Below are 27107 nucleotides of genomic sequence, written 5' to 3' on the forward strand. Positions count from 1 at the left end.
TAGCCAAAACCAAAATGTTTGGATAGACCCTTTATACACAATTCAAGAAGCTTATCAAGTATAGAGCCATTTGTTATTGGTCTATAAGAATCACAAGATTGGAGATCTCTTTTACTGGATTTTGGGGTAGGAGTTACCACCCTAACCTTAAAAGATGAAAGAACATTATCAGATTTGAGGAAAAGATTTTAAAAAAAATTCAAAAGAAGAAGAAGAAAAGAAGTGGGAGCCAATTTGACATGAGTGGATCCCATTCTCATCTTGAAAAGATTGTGGTTTTAATTTATGACATGCACTCAATAAGGAAACTAACAAAATAGAAAAATCATGCAAATTAAAAGAACAATTCAAAATCTTATTAACATGCAAAAGTTATTTGGGATCATCACAAGAATTCAAAAGGTCACCAAAATGGGTTTCCCCTTCAACAAGTGAAGGCCTATTCTTTTTGGAAGGTTTATTAATTCTTGTTGTTAACTGTAGAGCTTTCCAAAGTTTCTTTTCATTCATGTCAACCTCAGGTGAGGTGTCTATTAGAAAAACATTATTATGACAACAAAGCTCTGACTGGAAAATTGCTTTCTTTTCCTGCATGCACAGAAAAGCCAGGTGATGATTCTGTAGTTTTCCACAATTTCTCCAAAAACGAAAAGCCAATTTAGATTCATGATTAGCATGTACAAGAAGCAGACTTGACAACCAAAAAGATTTTTCTATGTTCAGTTGAAACTGTTTTATTTGAAAAATTTCTTTACCACCATATATTAAGCAATTTAATAATTGAAAATATATATAATTAAGCTCAAGCTCTTTATTAAACATTATGACAATTCAGGTTAACAGGCACAGCTTCCTTTCCAACCAAAGATTCAACTTTATTATGGTAAACCAGTATCAATGTATTATCCCAAAAAAACTCTGTCAAAATATTTTGGATGAATAGAAACAGAATTAGATGCAGAAACCAAATTATAGATTACAGAAACATTGTCAAAAACTAAATTGACAAATGCTTCTTTATTGGGACATCCAGGATAGCTTTTACCATAAAAATGAGACAAAATTAGCAAGAATCAGACTTTAAAAAATGGTAAGAATCAGACTTTAACAAAGGGCAGTCTCTAAATGAGTGAGGCACTATTCCAGGCAATTTAAAACTTAACCTGTCAAGATAAAAAGACAGCTTCATAGTGTCTTAGTTGTAGCAAATTCTGTATCCTTGTAATGTCTTATTCCTGTCTTCATAGGATTTTCAGCAGCTTTCCAGAGTAAATTCTCTGCAGTTACCAACATATCCAGATTGTAAAAGTCAACCATAGCTTTAGTGATTTTAGTTTCTGTAATACCATTTGCAAATGCATTGCAAACAAAAACAGGGGAGAGCTCACAATCGCATGAGAAATCCTATCTGCAATTACAAAAGTTTCTGAGAAATCCCACATCAAATCTATAGGCTCCTTGGAGGCAGAATTGCCCTGCCCTGTATGTTTACTTCACAAAAGAACATGACTTGGATTGTTTATGATGGGTGTTTGTTGGCTAACACCCAAGAGAAAATCTTGAGACACAGGGGCTCCAGCATTCAGAGGTGTTTGGCTAGTTATTCAAGAGTTAGAGGATCGTTCTCACTGACGTCACTACAAATTCAGTGCCAGCTTTTGAAGATAGAACAAATCTAATCAGGAGTATTCTTTCTTTAAGAAACAGAGTTCCCTGAATAAGAGGGATGAAACCATTTGAGCAATTAGTGCACTGAAACACCATGCCTTTCTCTAAAGAATGTTCATACCCTGAGAGACATATTCTACAGGGGATTAGTCCAAGACAAATAACATTCAGCCCCTGAAAGTTTCATTTTTAACCTAATTCCTTTTCAAGATAGTCAAAAGTAGCTAAAGTAGAATTTTACCATGGATCTACATGCTAAGGTATGTCCCGGGAAGGTACTTTGAAGTACCTACCTCCACTCCCCCCTCTATATAATGCTAAATTACTGCACATTACTAGTTGTTTTCGCTCACATTTCATCCTATATTGCTATCATAATTATAAATCACTGCTTAACTTACACAATTTCAGCTTTTAACCTTGTTCATTAAAATAGGGGCGTTTTTTCACTCATAAATGTGCTAAGATCTTACATCTTTTGTCAGAAAACGTTTAAAAGTGAAATCTTTGAACAAAGATTTTAAATCTTTTGTCGTTTTTATGCAAACGTCTTTCATCATTCTGATCTGATCAGCGGCCTGAGAACACTATGGCCGTTTTTTCACTCATCAATGTTCTAAGATATTAATATTTAGTCAGAAAACACTTAAAAATGAAATATTTTAACAAATATTTTACATCTTTGGTTGTTTTTGTGCAAATGTCTTTCATCATTCTGCTTTGATCAGTGGTCTGAGAACAATGATGAGTAGATCATCAAAGTTCTCTCATCATTGTTCTATATGGCAGAACAGTGGCGGTCATCACATTTTTTGCTAACATCAGTGAACTGTAAGATCTTAGAACAAAGATGAGTTAAAAAACGATAATCTATGCAGAAAGATGTAAGATCTTAGTGCTAAAAAAACGGACCTAATGATGATTAGATCATCAAATTTCTCTCATCTATATGGAAGAAAGATGGCGTCTTTCACGCTTTTTGCTAACATCAGTGAGCTGTAAGATTTTAGAACAAAGATGAGTTGAAAAAACAATAATCTTTGCAGAAAGATGTGAGATCTTAGATGTAAGATCTTAGTGCGAAAAAACGGGCCTAATATATTCCAAAATCCTATTTTCCTTTAACATTCATCCCTTTAAACTTATTTACTATATAGCTGACCTGCTTATGAAACCGGTTTGTGATGTCACAACTTTGCTTATCATAACCCCTTTAAGGGTAGCATGCAAATGCCATGAGGTAGAAGAGTTTGTTGACAAGCCATTTAAATTGTATTAATCAAGTAGGCTTCAAAAAAGGAATGGGCTGTGACCATGTCTGTGCAACATTTGATGAAATTATTAATGAGTCAAGGTCTTCTGGCTCCCTGCTTTATACAATTTTAATTGATATAAAAGGAGCCTTTGACAACATTTCACATGCTTCTACTCTTTCAGCCTTTTTTAGCAGTGGGATTCTCATCTCTGTTGTTAGAGTTCTTGGATCCTGTTATCAGGGGTTAGGATAAAAATTGCTGTTTCTGATACTTTTTCTAATCCAATTTATGTTGGTTGTAGAGTCAGACAAGGTGGAGTTTTATCCCCTTATATTTTTAATACATGTTTGGTAGTGTCTTCATTTACTATCTACAACCTTTACCTCTTGGGGGTGGAATATGTCTTTTATTGCATATTCTGATTATATTATTTTACTAATTGGTTCTAAAGCTAGTCTCATTGATAATTTAATACCGTTTCCAGTAAGATTAATGATAGAGGCCTTTCTATCAGTGTTTAAAAATGTCAATATTTTCCTATCAATGACAATAACCCAGCTGAATTAATTTGCAACAGGAGTACTTTATTTCCAGTTCTGATGCTGTTCTTTATATGTGGCTACCTTATTGCAAGTGTGATTTAAGGTATATGTTTCAATCCTAAAATACATGTAAAAAAAAACAATAATGCGTCTGGCTCCAATGCACTTTTCAGCTTTAATGGCTAATGAAAGGAATTTCAGAGAATTCTTAATACTTCATTTTGAAGCATCTGAAGTGATTTTGTATGCATCCAATAAGTGCTTGGATGCATGATTGTAGAATAATTTAAATTAGATGCAGTCAGACAGTGATAAACTATTCTTATAACTGAAAATGGAAAATAGGTTTTAAAAGTGCATAGAACCAGTAGTTTATGTCAAGTTCAAGTTCTTTATTAATCAATAAAAATTTTTTGACAAAACTATCAAATTAATTACCCACAGTGAGAATAACTCGTGTGTGGGTAATGTGAGTTTTACTTTTTTCTGTGAACTGGTCAGTATAAATTTGAAATAGTAGAAGTTAGTCAAAAAAGTCCCATGGATCCACCCTGTAAACCTTATATGTTCAAAAATGTAGAGATCTTGGCATGGAATTTCTGTAGATCATATTTTGAACAACCAAATATCATAAGTTCAGTTTTCATGAAAACTGGTGCTAAATAGTTCCAGACAAACCAATGGTTAACTAAACTTGCTTGTTAAAATCAAATTTTGAATCAGTATAGAGGGTTCCTTGCTTTAGTGGACATAGCTGTCTCATCTGCAAATAGACTTGCAAGAACATGCATCTCCTGCTGGCATCTTAGAAGATCATTTATGCACACCAGAGACAATGCTCTAGTATTATCTACAGTTACAGTAAAGAGCCATAAGGCTTCAATATATTATTCATATATTTTTTTTTCTCAGAGCCTGAAAGTAAGACTAATGTTATTACCTTAAATCACACTTGCCAGCAATAAGGACACAACTTTAGACACTGGTCAGTTATGATGGTGACTGAGCTCATTGGGTGCATCTCAAATTGTGCACCATAACTTGTCTCACCAATCTCTGTCAACAGCTGACTTAAAGGTGTCAGTTCTAGGAGACATGACTGTATTCATACCTATAGGCCAGTCACACAGTTGGAATACAAATTGTTTTACAGCCTAGTATCAGCACGTTTTTTGTAAAGTTTCAGGGGGTCCCCCCTTGATCTTGAAAAACTGTCCATCTGGAATATGTTTGGGATGCTATCTTGGTTACAGATCAATTTATGTGCCATTAATACATCCCCACGCTTATGTTGGTTTATGACACTTGGTATTTTTAGCCTTTGGAGCCTGGTAAAATATGCCAAGTTTTGGAAACCCCTTATACTCTCTGCTGCACAAATTCTGAATGAATGAATGGATTTTATTTCCCATCACAAATAACACAAGGTTACACGAAAGAGTATTGAAAAAGGAGAAAAAAAAAGAGAAAAAGAAAACGCAATAAGAGAAACAACAAGACTTCAATAACAATCTATATACAGCATACTAAACTCGTATTCAAACTAGCCTACGATAGCTCGGTACATATCATGATCAGGATTGAGCGAACACCGAAATCGGACGATTCGCTCAGTAGCTGCAGTAGTTGGGTCCACAACGCTGTAATTTTTTGAAACTCTTGAGTTTCTCTCCCATGGCGGAACACTTAAAAGATATTTTGCATACTTATAGTAAACCCGACGGACTGAGCGCTTATCTGTTTCGGTGAAAAGAGACCAAAACGGCGAGAGTGACAGAAAATGCGGGATAACGAACACGGAATAAAGCCTTCCGAGTATACGGCGGTTATACATACGTTTGCAGGGTAGAAGTAGTCCATATGCTTTGCGTGCCTTTTCTGAAAAATGCTCAACCAGTGCTTCACGAGTAGACCGCAGATCTGAAGCGATCGGCAGTCCAAGGTAAGGGAGAGATGGCTTTGAGCTCACTGCAGTATCACCTAGGAGCACGCTAATCGGGGTCGAATCTTTCGCGTTGCGACGAAAAACAACTATTTCACTTTTGGCAGCGTTAAAAGCTAGCCCAATCTTAGCATATTCATCACTCAATATATTGTAGTTATCCTCAACCCTTGAAACAGACCTACTTGCGTTAAGTATATCATCAGCGTAATTGATGAGCGACGCGTCTATACCTAGATATATGCAGCACGTTTCGGCAGATTCTTGAGGGACGATAATACTGTTGTTGTATAGAGGAGGGGAAGTAATGGAGCCTTGCCGGATACCTTTACGGACAGGTATAACTACGGTGGATACCACCATACCGCGATGAGTGGGGACTTCAATCTTCACTCTCAGTCTCCTATACATGCTCCTCCATACAACGACAACCGAACGGTCAACTCCGCGTTTACAAGCAGAACTAAGTATATGTGCGTGGATACCGCAGTCTAGTACCACTCTTAAACCCAAATTGCGAATCGGGAGTATAACAAGCTTCACTTAGATCACCAAAAACCAGTATTTCCATGAGTTTGCAGAATATCGGCGCAACAGTTATCGGGCGTATTATGAACAGCTCCTGGGATCATTCCCTTTTTTGGGAACTGGTGTAACGACGCCAACACAGAAAACATCGGGAACAAGACCGCAGTTAAAGATCAACTGGTACATAAGAGCAAGGTGATTTAACACACTGTCACCCCCAATAGCCAGATGCATTCCACAAATATTATCATCACCTCGAGAATACTTCTTTTTCAGTTTAGAAAGCATATGACGGATACTAGAAACAGTAACAACGAACCCGACACTTCGTTCATTTGACGCTAGGAGGGAGTCGAGCTCTTTTTCGAACTCTTTCTCGAGAGCCTTGTTCGGCGGTGAGAATTTGGCGGTGAAATATTTATTCCAGTCACTTTCACTTGGCAAAATTTCTTCTTTGTGAGATTTTGGACTCCTTTTCTTTTTAATATACTTCCAGACTGCATTTGGGTCACCTTCAAGCACTTTGCAATTCTGGTCCATTAAGTCGGTTCGGTGTTTAGCAAGGGTCTTGGCGAACTTTCGCTTAGTATATAGCCTGATATCATTCAAGACACTTTGACGAGGGCGCCCGCACTCGTTCCATAGTGTATACCAGAATTTAGATCGACTACAAGACTCGGACAACTGTACATTCTGAGACCACTGTGGATTTTCACTTCCGATTCGAACTTTTCGTGTCGGAACTGCAGCCTTTTCGGCACAGCGTAGGGCATGTGTAATTTCTGCACAGTAATTGCTCAGGAGTATCTGCTTCTCATTATCGGGAACAGGCGAACCTTGTTGAAGCAGTTGAAATGGGACCTTTATCTTTTCAAGTATATTATCATAAACGGACTTGAAAAGAGCAGAGTCGGCTTTTCCCCACTCAGATTTTACCACCCATTTACGGTGACATTCATCGGGCGAGTAGGTTTATTAGTGACACAAAACATATTCGAGATGGGTAGGTGGTCGGAAGCACAGATGCTTAATTTTACCCTACATTTTCCGTTTGTCTTCACACTGCAGAGCACAGCATTGAGTCAAGGGAGGATACAGAGCCGGAGTTGTGTATATACGTGTAGTCCAGGTCATTTTCAAGTACACGGAGACTTTCACAGGAAGCTACCAGAACCTGAGTTCTCGGGCTGTTGTCGCACAGGTTACAGTTCATATCTCCGGTTACAATGCATGACAGTTTTTGCGTGACACATCCCTCAACTGCTCCACAAATCTGTCCACAAGCAACATTGAATCTTGCATCAGATTCATCGTCACGATAACCCGTGGGCATATAGACACAGAACAGGGCTGTATCAGCAATTCGGACACCGACGAAGGAATCAGACTGCTTGTACAAGGAAGGATTAAGACTTCTGCGTACCAGTATTGAAATACCACCAGAGGGTCTACCTCTGCCAGAACGCTTTGCAGGAACACTGAATATGCTGGAACTGTCATTGACCTCAAGAAGCTGAAGTCCTTCTGTTGTAAGAAAGTGCTCTTGTAGACAGACTACGTCATATTCTTGTACTAATTGCTCAACCAGAGGTAATTTAGCCAGATCTCCACCATTCATGTTCCATGATACAACTTTAAGTTCAAGATTATTCATTGTTTTAACGCTTTCTGTGCTTCAGGGCACTTAAAACTGTAACAGGGATGGTTTGCCGAACCACATAGAGCACATTTGAGGGGGTTCTGGCAGGGATTGTCCTTTGAGCTGGAGTGTTTCCCAGCGCAACGGGAGCACTTTGGCGGATTTGGACATGCCTTTGCTGCGTGGCCGAAGCATTGATACTTGTAGCACTGGATTGGCATAAATTTGTATTCGTGAATCGGCAGCCGCTCATACCCAATCACGGGGGGAGACTTGATTGCACTCTGTAGGTCTTCAAGCGAATCAAACTTCAGTTTGAATGACCTGGTTTTGCCTATTCCAGAAGCTTCGACACATTTCGACACTAAACTGCGTAAGTCCTCTTCTGAAATACTAGCTGGGACGTGGTGAATTATCCCGAAGAAAGAGGGGCTTTTTACTCTCGCGACAACGGAATTATCGGTACTGGTAATAGCCTGTGCAATGGAATCGGCGGTCGCGTTGTGTTTAACGAGAAAGCACCAACCACGCTTAAGAGGCCGCAGTTAGACGAAGTCACTGCTTGTCTGTCCGCCAAGTCCATTTAAATAGTCTTTCCGTGATTCGGGATCAGTCAGTCCTTGGGGCGGATTCTTGAGAACTACGGCTTAAGTCTGTTTATGCTTTCCGTTATTCTCGCGCGATTGATAGGAATTACGCAGCTGATACTCAGACTCGACGAAACTGTCGAACTTTCGGCATAGCTCTCCCACTTTTCTCGTCAAAGTTGCACTTATTTCGCCTGGAATAATCGGTACGTCATCAGGTTGGTATAATACGAACCGCTGAGCGAAATGTTTTTTTCGTCACACGGCTTAAAAACTTTCATTATGTCAATGACATTATCCGAACTTTTGTCTCTTGCAGTCACTCTCGTCGCATATTAGGCTTCATCCCAAATCACCTTTTTCGTTTCCAATATATCCGCATCGGAGAAATGTGATACCGCATTTTTGACAGTACTGTCTATCGGGTTTCCAGCCTTCATTGCCCGCTCAACAAAGTTCAGTACATCATTGAAAACAAGCTTCACGCTTGCAATTTTGCTACGGAATGATTATTACGCAATCAACGAGCGCTGAATAAGTACAAGCAGAATGAAGGAACCTAGGAACAAGGGAAGCGTAAGGACCCCCTCAACTGTCCCCCGCAATTTACGGGTAACTTAATACCGGCGGGTACTACGTCGCTTGCGGGACGTTCCTTCCCCTCTTCTGCTAGTTCCCAGTACACTTAACGATAAGGAATCAAAAATATATATATATATATATATATATATATATATATATATATATATATATATATATATATATATATATATATATATATATATATATATATATATATATATATATATATATATATATATATATATATATATATATATATATATATATATATATATATATATATATATATATATATATATATAATATATATATATATATATATATATATATATATATATATATATATATATATATATATATATATATATATATATATATATATATATATATATATATATATATATATATATGTATGTATATATATTTATTAGTGGCAGGTTAAATATGTCACTGAGTTATATATTTCTGTATATAACTTATATGCCTAGTCAGTGAGTTACACATATTTATAAGTAGTAGACTAAATATGTCACTGAGTTATATATTTTTGTATATAACTTATATAGGCCTAGTCAGTGAGTTACACATATTTATAAGTAGTAGGCTAAATATGTCACTCAGTTATATATTTCTGTATATAACTTAGATAGGGCTAGTCAATGAGTTACACATATTTATAAGTAGTAGGCTAAATTTGTCACTGAGTTATATATTTCTGTATATAACTTATATAGGCCTAGTCAGTGAGTTACACATATTTTAAGTAGTAGGCTAAATATGTCACTGAGTTATATATTTCTGTATATAACTTATACAGGCCTAGTCAGTGACTTACACATATTTATAAGTAGTATGTTAAATATGTCACTCAGTTTTATATTTCTGTATATAACTTATATAGGCCTAGTCAGTGAGTTACACATATCTTAAGTAGTTGGCTAAACATGTCACTGAGTTATATATTTCTGTATATAACTTATATAGGCCTAGTCAGTGAGTTACACATATTTTAAGTAGTAGGCTAAATATGTCACTGAGTTATATATTTCTGTATATAACTTATATGCCTAGTCAGTGAGTTACACCTATTTATAAGTAGTAGGCTAAATATGTCACTCAGTTATATATTTCTGTATATAACTTATATAGGCCTAGTCTGTGAGTTCTGTATATAACTTATATAGGCCTAGTCTGTGAGTTACACATATTTATAAGTAGTAGGTTAAATATGTCACTGAGTTATATATTTCTGTATATAACTTATATAGGCCTAGTCAGCGAGTTATGTATATTTATAAGTAGTAGGTTAAATTTGTCACTGACTTAAGGCCTTTGCAAAACCAAAGTGACCCGTTTATCTGGCCTCCCCCAGGCCATTCAGCGTGTCCTCAGGTTGCGATAGTGGAACGCTCTACAGATATGTAGGGTACCTCTATAGGAGGCACTGACCAAGGGGGGACCTTGTCCCTGGGGGTCCATAATAAAATCTGGGGCACCCTTGCCCGGGGTCATAAATACAGACGGAAGAGGAAGAAGGCCCCTCAAATGTACACTCAAAAGGGCCCACTGGTTTGTCCACAAGTTCCATGAGTTGCAAACCTTCTCCCAGCAATTGGTTAAATTGCATGGTGATGCAGAACACCATCGCGGGAGGATCCTCTATAGGAGGACAACTGTGGCAGGGTGTAAGATCCAGAGCTATAGACAAAGGCCTCTACAAAGAGCTGCCTCTACCCTTTCGGGGTACCTGCAAGACTGGGGACCTTGCGGTCAACTCTATTCCCACTTGAGGAGTGGCGCCCCTCGAGGAAATTATAGCCTAGTAAACAACACAGCATTTGCATGGGATTCTGACTAATGGACAATTCTTCTGGGAATGGTATGTTTTGATGGGCGTCTTTGGGCTGAAAAACCTCTTCCTAGCTAATTTATCTATTATGGGTTGCCTCCCCATAGTAGCATAATATTTGTAGGCATGAATATATAATGAGTCGGAGGTAATAGGCTTGAGATTGTTTGTGCAGGATATCGACTCTTGATGATAGAAGAGCATCGCCAAGTGCTGAAAACCATGTTGTGACCAAGATGGGCCCAGGATTGCACAAAGCATCCATTCATGGAGGTCCCAGGGACTTCTTGCTGTCCGGTTCTAAGCCGGCTTAAGCACTTCGGTGTAGACTTGAGAATATATGTGATCCCCGTCCTGCACTGGTATCCGGAATCATTGCTTTTCCTGAGGCGAAAATAATTTCAATGATTTAAAGAACATGAAAATTGGAACGTGGAATGTTACGACATTAAAAAATGACTATCATATCGACATTTTGACTGACAAATTCAGACGATTCGAACTGGACTTATTAGAAGTTTCAGAAACTCATATCCCAGGGGTAGGATGCATGAAATTAGGTGATATAGAATTTGTTTACTCAGGCAGGAAGGATGGGATACATAGACAGGGAGAAGGGCTCATGATGAATAAGGAAACTGCAAAGTCTTGTTTAGGCTGGAAAGGTATTAATAATAGAATACTAATTGCTTATTTTATGACTAAAAAGTTCAGGGTATCAGTTATAGTATTATACGCCCCTGTAGAACCGACTGATGGAGATACTAGTGACTCAGATGAATTTTACTTACAGTTACAGGAGCAAATAGACAAGGTCCCAGGTAGAAATATGATGTTATTACTGGGAGATTTTAACACCCAGGTTGGTAGAAATAAGGATAGATGGTATCCCAGCTTAGGTAAATTTGGTGTAGGAAAAGAAAACAGTAATGGATAGACTTCTGCAATTTTGTAGGTATAACAATCTAGTTATAACCAATACGGTGTTTGGTCATAAAATGGCTCATAAGTTAACATGGTATTCACGTGATGGTAAGACAGCAAACCTTATTGATTATGTTATAGTAAACCGAAGACTGGCAGGATCAATACAAGATACTAGGGTATATCGGAGTGCTGTTATTGATGTTAAAAGTAAAGATCATCTAGTAGTGTCAAGGGTTAATTTAAAGTTGAAATATCGGAAGGGTAATTACCTCCTGGGAAGTTATGATGTTAGTAGACTCCATGATGAGAATTTGAGAGAAACTTTCCAGGAACAGTTGAATACTAAACTTAAGGGTTTAAAATTTGATAATGTGGAAGATGTTTGGAATATTTTTAGAAAAATAATTTGTGAAGTTGCTGAAGGTGTATTAGGGAAGAGAGCTAGAACTGCAGCTAAGAATATTAGTTAAAAAGCATTATGTTCAATAGAAAGGAGAAAGGACTTGTACAAGAATTATCTGAGTGATAGATCGCATGAAAACAAAAGAAATGTAAAGAAAGTGGAGAAAGCATTGAAATATGAACAAAGGAGGTGTGAAGTTGATGCCATGGATAAAATTTCCGAGGATTTAGAAGATGCAGATAGACGGCATAATAGTAAAATATTGTACTGGAACTTTAACAAATTGAGAGGTAGTAGTCAATCCGGACTTGTCCCAGTTAAAGATAGGAAAGGGGTGGCAATTAGCGATAAGGAAAAAGCTAAAGCGAGATGGGCCGAACATTTTAAGAATTTGCTTAACCAAGATAGAGTTGCAGGAAAAAATATAGAGGAAAATTAAAAAGTTTGTGATACCTTGGATGTGAATGAAGAGTTGTTTTGTGAGGAGGAATTAGCAACTGTATTAAAAGGATTAAAGAATAATAAGGCTCCAGGTGCTGATAGGGTAGTAAATGAGTTTCTTAAATATGGTGGCTCTGAGGTTAGAAATAAGTTACTGAAGATTATGAACATGATTTTTGAAAAAGGGGAAGTACCTAACCATTTTAGGAAAACCTTAATTAAGCCACTTTATAAGAAAGGTGATAAAAGTGAGTGTGGTAATTATCGAGGCATTAGTCTGGTCTCTGTAGGTAGCAAATTGCTTAGTAATATGATACTTTTTTAGACTGAGAGATGCCGTAGAAAAAGCTTTAATAGAAGAGCAGTGCGTTTTTAGAAAATTTAGATGATGTGTTGACAAAATTTTAACTCTTATGTTAACAACTGAGAATTGCCTGAGTTTTAAAACACCTTTGGTCCTCAGTTTTATAGATTATGAGCAAGCGTTCGATTCTGTTGATAGAGGAGCTTTAGTAAAGGTTTTATCCTTGTATGGAATACCAGACAAATACATTAAAGTGATTAGTGCTATGTACGAGAATAACACTGCTGGTTAAGGTAGGAAATGAGGTTATCAGCTGGTTTTTTATTAAATCAGGAGTTCAGCAGGGTTATGTTCTATCCCCCTTTATATGGATTATTTTGATGGACTTTGTGTGTATATATATATATATATATATATATATATATATATATATATATATATATATATATATATATATATATATATATATATATATATATATATATATATATATATATATATATATATATATATATATATATATATATATATATATATATATATATACCTTTCAACATACCCTTAACATTTCCTGAAATTTTTCCCTAATTCCCTAGGCCTTTTTGGAGACCAAGGATCAAACATGGCCCATTTCCCCAACAAAAAACCTTATGTGTAAACAATGGGTAACTTGAATAAATTCAGCCTTTGTCCAGAAAATGTGTGTAAGTGTGGAGGGGGGAGGGTTTTGTCATCCCAAAGCACAGTAAAAAAAGTAAGTAATTGGACTAACAACGCTTCTTGACTTCTAAGGTCCCTGCATCAGCCATGCAGTGTGCTGCTACAATCAGGTTTTATCTCTGGTTCCCACATTACCAAGCTAAGGTCAAACCCACTGCACGGCCAAAGGACAAAAAAGGTAGTAAAAATACTAACCAAAGTTAACCCAAAACAAGGTTACCATAAATTGGCTTGAACTTGCATCCTTAAAACCCAAAATCTCTTAGCCCCAGTTCCACAGTGACTAAAGAAATGGCAAACTTTGCTTAAATTAGCATGGTCATTCCTACAGAGTGACTAAAACTTAAATCTCCCTCCTCAGGAAGAGTTCAACAGTACTACAGTAGCTCTGAGAGGCACAGTTATTTGACTTTTTGAATATTTTAACGAAATGACAATCTCAAAATTTAGATTAGATATCTTTAGATTAGGACAACTAAAAAGATAGTGAGGGGAATTGGTTGCCTTCAAATCACTTTTGACATTTAAAAAGGGCACTATAACTTCCAATTTCCAATCAAATTAGTCCCCTCCAATATTTCTATGGCCATCCTTTCAATGTGAAGCAGCTCACAAGTGGAACAAAATCACAAGTGGAGTAATGAAACAAAATAAAATACCAAAGATAAATGCTAAAAAAGAAAAAATCTCAGAGGTCATTTCCTTAACCAAACCATGCTCAAACTTCTGAATTCTTTTCTGTTATAGTCAGATGCAAATCAGAAAAGCAGTACTTTATAGTTATCATGAAATTATTTTCCAATTTAAATTTATTTTTATCAAATAGCAGAGACCAAAAGGGAGAAAGAGCAAAAATCTCAGGCATAAAACGGGAAGAATACAACTTTGCTTGAATATGACAATTACAAGGAATCTTCAAAGACATAAGCATCCCATATGCCTTTTGGACTTTACTTGAAAAATCATAGAGTAATGACAAAAATGTTGATTCCGCATCACAACTAATACACTAACTTGAAGAACAAGCTACACTAACTTGAAGCTAACTCAACCGTCTGATAACCAAAATTCATATTGGGAAAACGGGTGTTACTCTTACAAATTAAAACAATAGCCTGGCAACTAGAACTTAATATCCAGAAATGTAATGTCATACACTTTGGATTAAATAGCCCCCAGAGACAATATTTTATGGACTCCAATGATGGTTCCCAAAGCTGCTTATGACCAGTCACTGCAAAAAAAATCTGAGTCTTAGTTGATGATAAACCCAAATTTAATTTATGCAGGCAGCCTGTTGCAGCCAAAGCCAACCAAATGCTTGGCATAATAAAGAGAAAATTCTGAACTACATCCCAGCAGTGATTTCTAAGCTCCTAAAGAGTCTGATTTTACCTAAATTAGAATTCGGGATGCCCATTGCTACACCAGTTACCAAGCGAGATCAATCAATTCTAGAAAAACTAGTAACTTTCTAATTAGTGGAAGCAAATAAATTACTACTACTACTAACAACTCATCGCAGCACCAAGCCGCCTGAGGCCAACACAGCTAAGCACGCTCCTCCTCCACCCCAATCTATTCAAAGCCTCCCTTTTTACACCCGCCCACGAAGTTCCCATTTCCTTTAAATCTGTCTTTATGACGTCCTCCCACCCCAGACGGGGACGACCTGCTTTCCGTTTAACCCTAGATGGTTGGCCGAAAAGAACAATCTTCGGCAATCTGTCATCCTTCATCCGCACAATATGCCCTAACCACCTCAACCTTTCTTTCATTATAGACCTAGAGAGCAGTATTGAACCACATATTTCGTATAGCCTATTGTTTGAAATAAGGTCAGTCATCCTGGTACCCAGAAAAATCCTTAAGCAATTTCTCTGTAAAACATCTAGCAAATCTTCATCCGCTTTTCGGAGCGTCCATGCTTCAGAGCCATATTTGACCACTGTCATCACTTTAGCTTCTAAGATTCTAATCTGGGTTTGCAGACTTATCTTCCTATTATTCCAGACTTTTTTTAACTGTGAAAAAATACCCTGAGCCTAGGCTATTCTATTTTTAGCATCTTCACTGCTCCCACCATCTTTACTAATAATACTACCAAGGTAAGTGAAGCTGCCCACCTGATCAATCTTTTCATTACCCAACGTCACCTTTTTATCTTCACTTATTCCTAGCCTTAGTGACTTAGTCTTCCTAACATTAATTTTCAAACCAATACTAGCACCATGAACTAGCAAAACATCTAAAACTTCATTCATTTTGCTCACACTTTCATCTAGGATGCTTAAATCATCAGCATAATCCAAGTCCATGAGTCTTTTTCCTCCCCATTTGCATCCGTGGTCTCCCATTGCCTTTCCTGTGCTCCTTAAAACAAAGTCCATCAACATAATCCATATAAAGGGGGATAGAACACAATCCTGCTTAACTCCTGATTTAATACAAAACCAGCTGCTAACCTCATTTCCTACCTTAACCGCAGCAGAGTTATTCTCGTACATAGCACTAATCACTTTAATGTATTTGTCTGGTATACCATACAAGGATAAAACCTTTACTAAAGCTCCTCTAGACAAATCAATCAATCTTGACGTCACGTGTCAGACATTAATCAATTAGATTCAATAATCCAGAAAATATGCTTCAAAGTGAAAAAGTTCCTTTTTTTCCATTCTCACTGACAAAAACCATAAAACAGACATGAATTACTGTTGACACCCGAGAAAAAAATCAAATAAATTCATCGACTTACATAGTCGTCCAAGAAACAACCATAAATATGTGAAAATTCCTATTTTTTCATGTACAAAAATTCTGTTTTTTCATTCTCAGTGAGAAAACCATGAACCACGTGGTTCGTACGGGAGTCGGACCCCCCTGTCTACTCCTGTCTTTTCAAACCTCAAATCTTAATTCTCTCCCTTGAAGTCCTCCTTCCATTTAAGATTTTTTTTTTCGTGATCTCTTCTGCCCCTTTGAAAGAAGTTGTGTTCTTTATTTGACCCCAGCTCTATAGCTAAAAAAACATAGCTTTTGGGAATTTATTATCCTTCATCCGTAAAACATGACCTAGCTTTCTAACCTTTCTTTCAGTATAGTCCTAGTTACATTGCCCAACTTCAAATAAGAATTTTGAAAAAAAAATTAAGGGCTTATAACTTTGACAAATATTTCTCAATCCCAAAGGTGAGTAGAATATTTTCGGTTTAATTTCAATCTTTCTGTTGATATATAATTCTTCACAAATAACATTCTTCAGTTGTCAAACTATAAAATAATAGTAATAGTTGTAGTAGCCTAGTAGAAAATCATCTTCAAATAAAGATTGTTTTCAGTAAATGTTCTGGTCTTCAGAAGCAAGGGCTTAATTTTGTCAAAATACAGGGGGGGGGGGGGGAGTAGGAGCCAATTTTTCCAAGTCAAGTGAAAATCACCATGTGAAAAATGGACTGTATAGTACCATAAAGGCAAAGGTATGCTAAAGAAGGTTTATGTGGATGCAAGAATTATGCAGGCATATCTTAGTTTTGACAAGATTTTTGAAGACACTGAATTTAAGCTGGGGGGGGGGTTGACCCCCCCCCCCCTCCTGTCCCATATAAAAAACACCCCTGTTAAGAAAGAAGGGGGGAAGTCAGCCCCACTCATCTTGGTTTTTAAACTGATATTCAATCTCTGTTGATTTCTGGGAATATTTCTGGCCCATGATATTATTATGAAAGTAAAGAGTAACATTAAATCCAAAATGAAAAGAATGTATTCCATATACGAGGGTGCTGCCCCTTCCTCACCCCCGACATCCTCCTCATGGTGGTAGAAACTTTGGAGGATGCTCATTCGATCGGAAATTAAGAGTTCTGGTCCTTATTTTACAAGTCAAAAGAGACTGGAGGCCAACCAGGTCCTGTCCTAAAACTGTTTGTTTTTTCAGGGGGAATTTTTCGGAGGGTGGGGGACGCTGGCTCCCTGTAGTTAGTACTCTTAGTTGTTCCTAAGCTATTGTAGATATGTTCAGTCTTCAACCAGAGTTCAACCTATTAACACCTATTTGGTTTATGCCTTTCTGCATTAAACTCAGTTAATTCAGTGACATAATTGATTAACTGTAACCTTACTTCCGAATTTTGCCACCAGTCATCAGGTGAATTGAACTTTTTAACCCTTTATAACCAAATAAAGGACAACCAATTCAGTGACAAAGTTGACTAACTGTGACCTAACTTCCGGATTTTGTCACCAGCCATCAGGTGAATTGAATTTTTTTAACCCTTTATATTAATCAACCAAATGACTAAAGGACAACCAAAGGACTTTGAGAGTGTGTCCTGAGTGTAGATTAAGGGCAACAATCGATTGCCTGGTATGTAGTACATGCAACTCTTCCATTCTTTAGCAATGTGCGGGGATAGAACGTTTCCAGTGGAATAAGAACTGGTTATGTATGGATTGTTCCTCGAAACAAAACATCACCAAAAATCAAGAATATACCACCCCTAATTCTTCGAAAGCTAATGATACCCCACGACGCCGATTGTCAGGAATAAATTCTTCAAAAGCTGGCGATACCCCACGACGCCGATTGTCAGAAATAAATTCTTCGATAAAAGAAATTTTAGATGATATCAGGTCGTCCCCCCTTGCTCCGACTTGCCAAAGGGATGGTAAAGCTTTCATTGCAGCCCAAAGCGAGTGTCAGACTACTCCCCTACCAGTATTAACCAGTGTTGCCAGACTGATTTTCTGCTAGAAACTAAAGATGCCAGTACCCAGACGGATTTTGAATATAATTGTGTGCCTTCTAATGATGCCTCCTGCCAGACTGAAAATTTTCCTTGTGGCAATTGTGATTCCAGCCCCCTATGTGACCCTTCCCTCCCTTTTAGTGCTAAAAAAAAAACTCGATTTCGTTACCAACGAAATTTCTACTTTCATTGATCTTCGGGGGAATATAATTAACAACACACTTAAGTCTGTTAATACGAATAAAAAAAAAAACACCAAATTGAAACCAACTACAATTCAATCAACAAGCAACAACTCCCAACACATGAATATTAATGAAGCAACTGTCAACTCAAATATGAATTTAATCGGTCACCTAGTTCCAGAGGTCAGTGACAGCTTAAATGAGAACTCAATCAACATTCCAGATCCAGAGGTCAGTGACAATTTAAGTGTGAACTCAGCCAATATTCCAGTTCCAGGGGTCAGTGGCAACTTGAGTATTATTAGTAAATCGGTTCCTGAAGCCAAATCAGGGAAGAATTCTGTTGCCTGCCGTTTTCACTTGGCCAACAAGTGTATAAAAAAGAGTGATTGTACCTTTGTTCACCCTTGTATGTCTTTTTTAACTACTGGTCACTGTAACAACAATTATTGCTCCCTTTCCCATTCCAATCCCTGCCATAAATTTCAAAGTGGCCTTTGTTTCGAGACTAAGTGCATGTTATTACATTTGAAAAACAGGGATTATCGTGCTATAGCCAGGCGCAGTAAAATTTTTAATAGTTACAAGTTCTCAATCAACCCAAAAGCGGAACCCCCTTCATTCAATTAATAAAATTAGCTCACCAGCGCCTACTCTTCCTTTTTTATCCCAAATCCACCCTGCTCACTCAAAAAATTTCCACCTTTACCACACAGAAAAAAAATCCATATTCCCAGCAAAATCCCTTCCCCCTTAACACTCCAGTTAACCCCTCCCAAGTTGAACCCCCTGAAAATACCACCGTCTTATTTCCTGCCTCCGACCCATCCAGAACACAGTCGCCTCGAGCTGTTTCTGAGCCCATCCCCGCTTTGTCCCCCATTCGCTGCGTTACTTCCAGATACGAAAGAACTTTTATCCCCTTCATTACAGAGAAAATGAATAAAATGTCTAAATAGTTTCTTTTTTCCCTCTTTTTTGTTTATTAGCTGATGGTACTGCCCAGGTTCTTGCGCGCTGTTGCTTGCCCCCCCCCCTTTCTTGACCAGTTTTTATTGTTTTTAACTCTTTCATTGATTTACTGTAGTTTAATTGCTGACACTTTCTTAGTATCCCTTTTAATTTAAATGCATTTATGTCTCGTTCTAAGTTTAGTTTGACCAGTTTTTAATGCATTTATGTCTCGCTCTAAGTTTAGTTTGAAAAATTTTTGTTTTTTTTAATTTTTTAATTGACTTTTTACAGTTTTAATTATTGACTTTTAAATGATGTTTATTAGGGTTTTCTCTATTTCGTTGTTGTTCTTTGCATTTTTAGAGTAACCATTTATTTGTTGTTGTCGCCAAAGTCCGAATTCGGCCCTTTGTGGGCTTGTGATAGCGATTTTTTTGAAATAAATATCTTATCTTACATCCAATTGATACCTGGATGGACCTAGTGTTTTGATTTAGTTCAACATCCCCCTCAATATTCCCTGAAGTTTCACCTTCATTTCCTTAACCTTTTTGGACACACCCAGAATCAAATATTTTTCTCTTCCCCAATAATAGTTCCTGTGAGTAAATAATGAACAAGTTATATAACTTAAACCCACTTAGACTGAGAGATGTCATAGACAAAGTTTTAAGAGACGAACAGTCTGGTTTTAGAAAAGGTAGAGGATGTGTTGACAAAATTTTCACTCTTAGGCTAATAATTGAGAAGCGCCTGAGTTTTCCAACACCTTTGATCCTCAGTTTTACAGATTATTTAAAAAAAACTTTCCGAAAAATAAGTTTTTCAAAGAAAAGTAAAGGCCATTTTAAACTTAAGCTCAGGAGATACAAATACATGTTAAAATTCAAACTCAAAACGACCAGAAATTACTATTAAAGAATAAATGAAACCCAAAACGAACAGAAATTAAATAAACAATCATAGCAAACAACATACAACAAGTAATATGAAAATCAAGCTTAAAACCAAAACAAATATTTTGCTATTAAAGTATAAATGAAACTTAAAACGAACAGAAATTAAATAAACAATCAATGCGAACAAAACGTACAATATAAAACCTACTGCGTCATTGGCGCTTTACTGAAAACAATTCTTTGAAATATTTTCACTTTTGTAACTTTAAGAAATCAGAAATTAATTAAGATTTTAGGGAATAAATATCAGCATATGTATATTAGATTGACAATGCACATTTTTTTTCAGTAAACTCATTTGAATTTTTGTTCAGTAAAGTACAAATTATAATCTGGCTTTTAGAAATCATAGGGGTTTTGAAACCAACTCTCATTAATTTCTGCTCGTTTTGAGTTTGACTCTAATATTTATTTTAATTTTTGTTCGTTTTGGGTTTCATTTATTTATTGATACTGATTTGTGGTAGTTGTATGCTTGGTAGATTATATGATAGTCCGGACGCCAGGTGTTGAAAATGTGAACCATACCACGACGGAATGGGGCTGCTACGAGAATTAGCCTACCTTCCACCCCCTAAATTGACCATGCGGACTCAAAAATACCAATGGCACTTCATTGCGAGGGGTGGAAACACTCCGAAACTTGACATTTTATTATATTTTGGGTGTTTCATGCAAGAAAATGCATGTTCCACAAAGTTTGAGGTGCAGTTTTCCGCTCAAATAGAAATGCCTCGAAGCCATGGAATTTTTTCATAACAAACTAACACGATTAGTTACAAAAATGGCAAAGTTAAAATAAATGGCAAAACTATATGAGTCTTGAACAGTCTTGGAAAGTATAAACAAAATCAAATTAAATATTAGATGTATAATGATATTAATTGTTGAAAGATCCATCAGTTCAAGATTTATTTTCACTGTAATTTTATTTTCATTTTCAATGCTGCAAGAACTGGAAAATAATAAATTTGTAATATAGGAGTAATTCGTTTTCAGTGAAGCACCAATGACGCAGAAGGATTTAGGTTTTTACAGTTAAAGAAGGGGGCAGTATCCAAATTTTGCTTGTAGTGAAACTATATTTGTCTTGACCAATCTTGAAAAGAACTAATAAATTAAACTGAATATTTGATGCAGAATGATATTAATTTCTAAAAACTCATCAGTTCAAAATTTTGCTGTAATTTTAATATTTATTTTCAATATTAAGTACAAAAGAAAACATTTGTAATATAATTCGTTTTCAGTAAAGCGCCAATGACGCAGTAGGTTTTAGGCCTCTGCAGTGAGACGATACCCAAACTCTTGTTTGTAGTTATTTTTATTCGATTCAAACTTGATTTGCATATTCAATTTAAGTTTCACTCGTTTTAAGATTTATTTATTCATTTAAATTAATATATATTGTATGGTTGTTCGCATTGATTGTTTATTTAATTTCTGTTCGTTTTAAGTTTCATTTATACTTTAATAGCAAAATATTTGTTTTCGTTTTAAGCTTGATTTTCATATTACTTGTTGTATGTTTTTTGCTATGATTGTTTATTTAATTTCTGTTCGTTTTGGGTTTCATTTATTCTTTAATAGTAATTTCTGGTCGTTTTGAGTTTGAATTTTAACAAGTATTTGTATCTCCTGAGCTTATGTTTAAAATGGCCTTTACTTTTCTTTGAAAAACTTATTTTTCGGAAAGTTTTTTTAATTAATTTTTGTTCGATTTTGATTGCAAGAAGTTTCAAGTTTTTATGACTTGGGGGGGGGGTGCTTACTGTCCGATTAATCTTGACTTTAAAAAACGGATCTAGAACTTTGAATTTAAATCGAATGAGGCTTTTTTCAAAGTTTATACAATTACCTCTTTGATAAAAACCTTATATATGAACAATAGACAGCTTGCCTAACTTGTGGACAGCGATTGACAACAATGAATGGATTGAAAAAATAGCTCCAATAAGGGGGTTTAGACCATTTCACTTGCTGATACAAAGGGATCACGACTGTTTGGAATTGACCTTAATAGGAATTTGTGTGCCAAAGCAATTTTGCATCTATCACAGAATATGTATTTTAACCTTATAATTTGGATAATTATAATAGGTTTCCTATGAGTTCTTCCCATAAAAAACCCTTCCCATAAGTTATAAACCCCCATAACTTACAACGCCTACCCCTGGGTCCTGGTGGGCTGTGTCGACACCGGAGTTTTTTGTTATCAGAACTTTGAACTATTTTAACAAAATGTCTATCTCAAAATTTTTATCTGATGCATTTAGGGTGTGGAGGAGGGAGAAGGGCTAGTTGCCCTTCAATCTCTTTTGACTCTTAAAAAGTGAACAAGAACTTTCAATTTTCAATCAAATGAGTCCTCTCTAAAGTTTATACGAGCATCCCTTCCATAAGAAATAATATGAAGGATTCGGAGAATCCTTATATTACAACCCTTGTCCTGAGGGCTTTGGAGGAGTTGTAATCCTCAAAGACCTAATTTTCAGAACTTAAAAATACGTTTAATAAAATGGCTGTCTAAAAATTTTGATTGGATGTGTTTGGGGAAAAGTTGGGCGTGAGAGGGGGTTAGTTGCCCTCAAATCACTTTCGACTATTACAAAGGGCACTAGCCCTCGGAATTTCCAATCGAATAAGCCTTTTTTGAAGTTTCTACAACACCGCCTTCTATAAAAACCTTATATACCCCCAGGGCATAACTTAAAACCCTTGCCCTGAGGGTTGTGGGGGTTTGTCCTAATCAAAAACATATTTTCTATCTGGAAATCAACTACGCTGAACAAAATAGATATCTCAAAATTTTTGATTAGATGTGTTTAGAGGAATTTTGGGCGTGGGGGGGGATAGTTGCCCTCCAATCACTTTCGACTATGTAAAAGGGCACTGGCCCTAGGAACTTCCAATCGACTGAGCATGTTTGAAGTTTCTACGACAGTGCCTTATATAAAAACCTTATATTGCCGCCAGGGCACAACTTAAAGCCCTTGCTGTGAGGGTTGTGGAGGTGTCCTCCTCAAAAACATATTTTCAATCTGGAAATCAACTACATTGAACAAAATGGATATCTCAAAAGTTTGATTGAATATGTTTGGGGATATGATGGGCGTGGGGGGGGGGGTAGTTGCCCTGCAATCACTTTCGACTATTAGTCCTTTAATTAAAGGGCACTAGCCCTTTAATTTCCAATCGAATAAGCCTGTTTTGAAGTTTTTACAACAACGCCTTCTATAAAAACCTTATATGACCCCAGGGCATAGCTTAAAACCCTTGCCCTGAGCGTTGTGGAGGAGTGTCCTCCTCAAAAATATATTTTCTATCTAGAAATCAACTACGCTGAACAAAATGGCTATCTCAAAATTTTCTTTGGATGTGTTTGGGGGAATGATGGGCGTGGGGGGGGCTAGTTGCCGTCCAATAACTTTCGACTATTGAAAAGGTCACGAGCATTTTGAATTTCCAATCAAATGAGCCTTTTTTGAAGTTTTTACGACAACGCCTTCTATAAAACCCTTATATACCCCCAGGGTATAACTTAAAACCCTTGCCCTGAGGGTTGTGGGGAGTTTCCTCCTCAAAAATATATTTTCTATCTGGAAAACAACTACGCTGAACAAAATGGCTATCTCAAAATTTTGATTGGATGTGTTTGGGGGAATAATGGGCCTGGGGGGGGGCTAGTTGCCCTCCAATCACTTTCGACTATTAAAAAGGGCACTAGAACTCTCGATTTACAATCAAATGAGCCTGTTTTGAAGATTCTACGACAACGCCTTCTATAAAAACCTTATATGCCCCCAGGGCATAACTTAAAACCCTTGCCCTGAGGGTTGTGGGGGAGTGTCCTGCTCAAAAACATATTTTCTATCTGGAAACCAACTAAGCCGAACAAAATGGCAATCTCAAAATTTTGAATGGATATTATTGGGGGAATGATGGGCGTGTGGGGGGGGGCTAGTTGCCATCCAAACACTTTCGAATATTAAAAAGCGCACTAGATTTTTGAATTTACAATCTAATGAGCCTTTTTTGAAGTTTCTACGACAAAGCCTTCTATAAAAACCTTATAAGCCCTCAGGGTATGTCTCTAACCTCTTGCCCTTAGGGGTTTTGGGGATTGCCCACAAGAGATACGTATTTTTGTAAGTAAAGAAGCAATGATGAAACAAAATAGCGAAGTGAAATCTCATTTTCGTTGTGGTCGGGGGACCAGCGGGCGTGGGGGGGAGAAGGGGCTAGTTAAACTCCAATCATTTTCGACTATTAAAAAGGGCACTATCCCTTTAATTTCCAATCGAATGAGCTTGTTTTGAAGTTTCTACGACAACACCTTCTGTTAAAACCTTATATGCCCCCAGGGCATAACTTAAAACCCTTGCCCTGAGGGTTGTGGGAGAGTGTCCTCCTCAAAAACATATCTTCTATCTGGAAATCAACTATGCTGAACAAAATGGCAATCTCAAAATTTTGATTGGATGTGTTTGGGGGAATGGTGGGCGTAGGAGGGGGCGGGGGGGGGGGGGGGTTAGTTGCCCTCCAATCACTTTCTACTATTAAAAAGGGCACTAGAACTATCGATTTCCAATTGATTGAGCCCCCTTTGAAGCTTCTACTACAACCCCTTCCATATGAAGTGCCTCTGGGGAAAAAAATAATAATAAATAAATAATAATAATAAAACATTGCAGCCGTATGGCCTTTACTATAGGCAACGCTACAGCGTTGCCTCTGATTATGAGCAAGCGTTCGATTCTATTGATAGAACAGTTTTGACGAAGGTCTTATCCTTGTATGGTATAACAGACAAATAAATTAAAGTGATGAGTGCTGTGTACGAGTATAACACTGCTGCGGTTAAGGTAGAACATGAGGTTAGCAGCTGGTTTTGTATTAAATTAGGAGTTAAGCAGTTAATTAGGAGTTATGGATTATTTTGATAGACTTTGTCTTAAGAAGCACAGGAAAGGCAATGGGAGATCACAGAATCAGATGGGGAGGAAAAAGTCACCTGGACTTAGATTATGCTGATGATTTAAGCATCCTATATGAAAGGTTGAGCAAAAGGAATGAAGTTTTAGAGGTTTTGCGAGTTCAGGGTGCTAGAATAGGTTCGAAAATAATTGTTACGAAGACTAAGTCACTAAGGCTAGGAATAGTTGAAGATGAAAAGGTGATGTTGGGTAATGAAAAGATTGATCAGGTGGGCAGCTTCAATTACCTTGGTAGTATTATTAGTAAAGATGGTGGGAGCAGTGAAAATGTTAAAAGCAGAATAGCCAAGGCTCACGGTGTATTTTCAAAGTTAAAAAAAGTTTGGAAGAATAGGAAGATAAGTCTGCAAACCAAGATTAGAATATCTTGGACAAGATTAGAATAACAGCAACATCAACATTTTAAGAAATTTAAAATCAATTTTCTTGTGAAATTTATCTCAATTAATCAGAAGCTGTACCGAACCAATCCTGCTCAATTCATCCTCAGGGCTATATTGTGGTGTTTCTCCTCCCCGTAGTATAGTGCAGACGGTTTGATATCATTCTATTATCCCTTCTTGTTTTAGTTTTGTTTTTGTTTAAAGCTTTTTCCAATAGGCAATGATTAGAAGTCCTCAAAAAAAAAGTCCCCCCAGATCCCACGTCAAATGACAGTGAAACTGATACCTATCTTGGCTGGCCAAGCTCACTATCTCGAAGTTCAAATGATAGCTCAAATTCTGAGAATAGGACAATGATAAGTGTAGGGGCTAATGTCACCATAAATGATGATAATGGGTTTCAAGAGGTCCTTTCTAGAAGCTCTAAAAAAAGGAAAAAAATATCCTCAATCAAAAAATTTCCCCTCTCCCTGCCCAAGATCCTCCCTCCCAAAACTTAGGGATTTACCTTAGAATTACTCCTACTACCCCCTGCGAAATAGAAAAGATTGCTGCAATAAGAGTTGCAATTTTAAAGCTTCTAAAATCAATGTTCTCTCTTAATATTTACCGGGATAGATCTCTGCTAATATCTGTCCAAGATCAGAAATCAGCAGACACAATAATTAACCTAAAATCCCTTCTGAATACCCCAATTAATGCATCTAAATGGAACCCAAAACAATCACCAACAGCAGGCGGGCTATTCAGTTGATACTATTTAGCCCTTTTCTTTTTGCTTCACTCTGTGGGCAACAGAGCTACTGGCTTGGTTGTCTCTTATTTATTAGATATTCTCAAATATCTTTCAGTAGATCTTTCAACTCAATGAGTTCAAATATAAGATGATAGATATCAATTTCTGTGCTCTGTGTGCAGGTATAGTTGGCTAGGCTCTTGGCTGATAGTGAGATTTTATGGTGTTTGAAGCATTTTAACAGTTTACAATGCAAGGTATGTTGTGCAGACGTCAGCATATTACATTCAAATAGGCTATGGTCAATTGTTTCATTCTTCATATTACAATGCCTGCAAAGAGGGGACAGGGGAATTGAACCACTTGAATTAGAAAACTTATATGAGAATGCAAGAAAATTTAGTCCATTTGTTCCAGAACGAATTCTATGATAAATTTTAGAAAGATACTTATTGGGAAAGGGGGAAAGGATAGGATTAATCTTATTAAAATTAATATCTGATAGCCTGCATTGGTAAATATCTCTAATTGGGATTGGTCTCCCACTTGGCTGGTCAATACTTATTGCATTTTTTGCTATTTCATCAACCTGATGATTACCACTTATCACTAGCCACACGAGTGGCTAGGAATATTTTGAAAATAAGTTTTTATGCCACTTGAAGCAAGATTATCTATAATACTGAGACAATGATAAGTGTCAATGTCCAACTTATGCTGAGGAGCTGAGGCCAGCAACTCAAGGCTTGATAAAGAA

The 27107-nt window shown here is 36.8% G+C and overlaps 1 protein-coding gene across 1 annotated transcript in view; it reads right to left on the reverse strand.

The window, feature by feature from the left end:
* LOC148947019 (uncharacterized) overlaps window positions 1–27107 on the reverse strand; it is a 228142-nt gene that overhangs the window by 139149 nt on the left and 61886 nt on the right. The gene's annotated exons all lie outside the window — the stretch shown is intronic.

This window comes from Artemia sp. Qi Xiang Cuo, chromosome 11 (assembly GCF_049724085.1).
Source record: "Artemia sp. Qi Xiang Cuo chromosome 11, ASM4972408v1, whole genome shotgun sequence".
NCBI classification, from domain to species: domain Eukaryota; kingdom Metazoa; phylum Arthropoda; class Branchiopoda; order Anostraca; family Artemiidae; genus Artemia; species Artemia sp. Qi Xiang Cuo.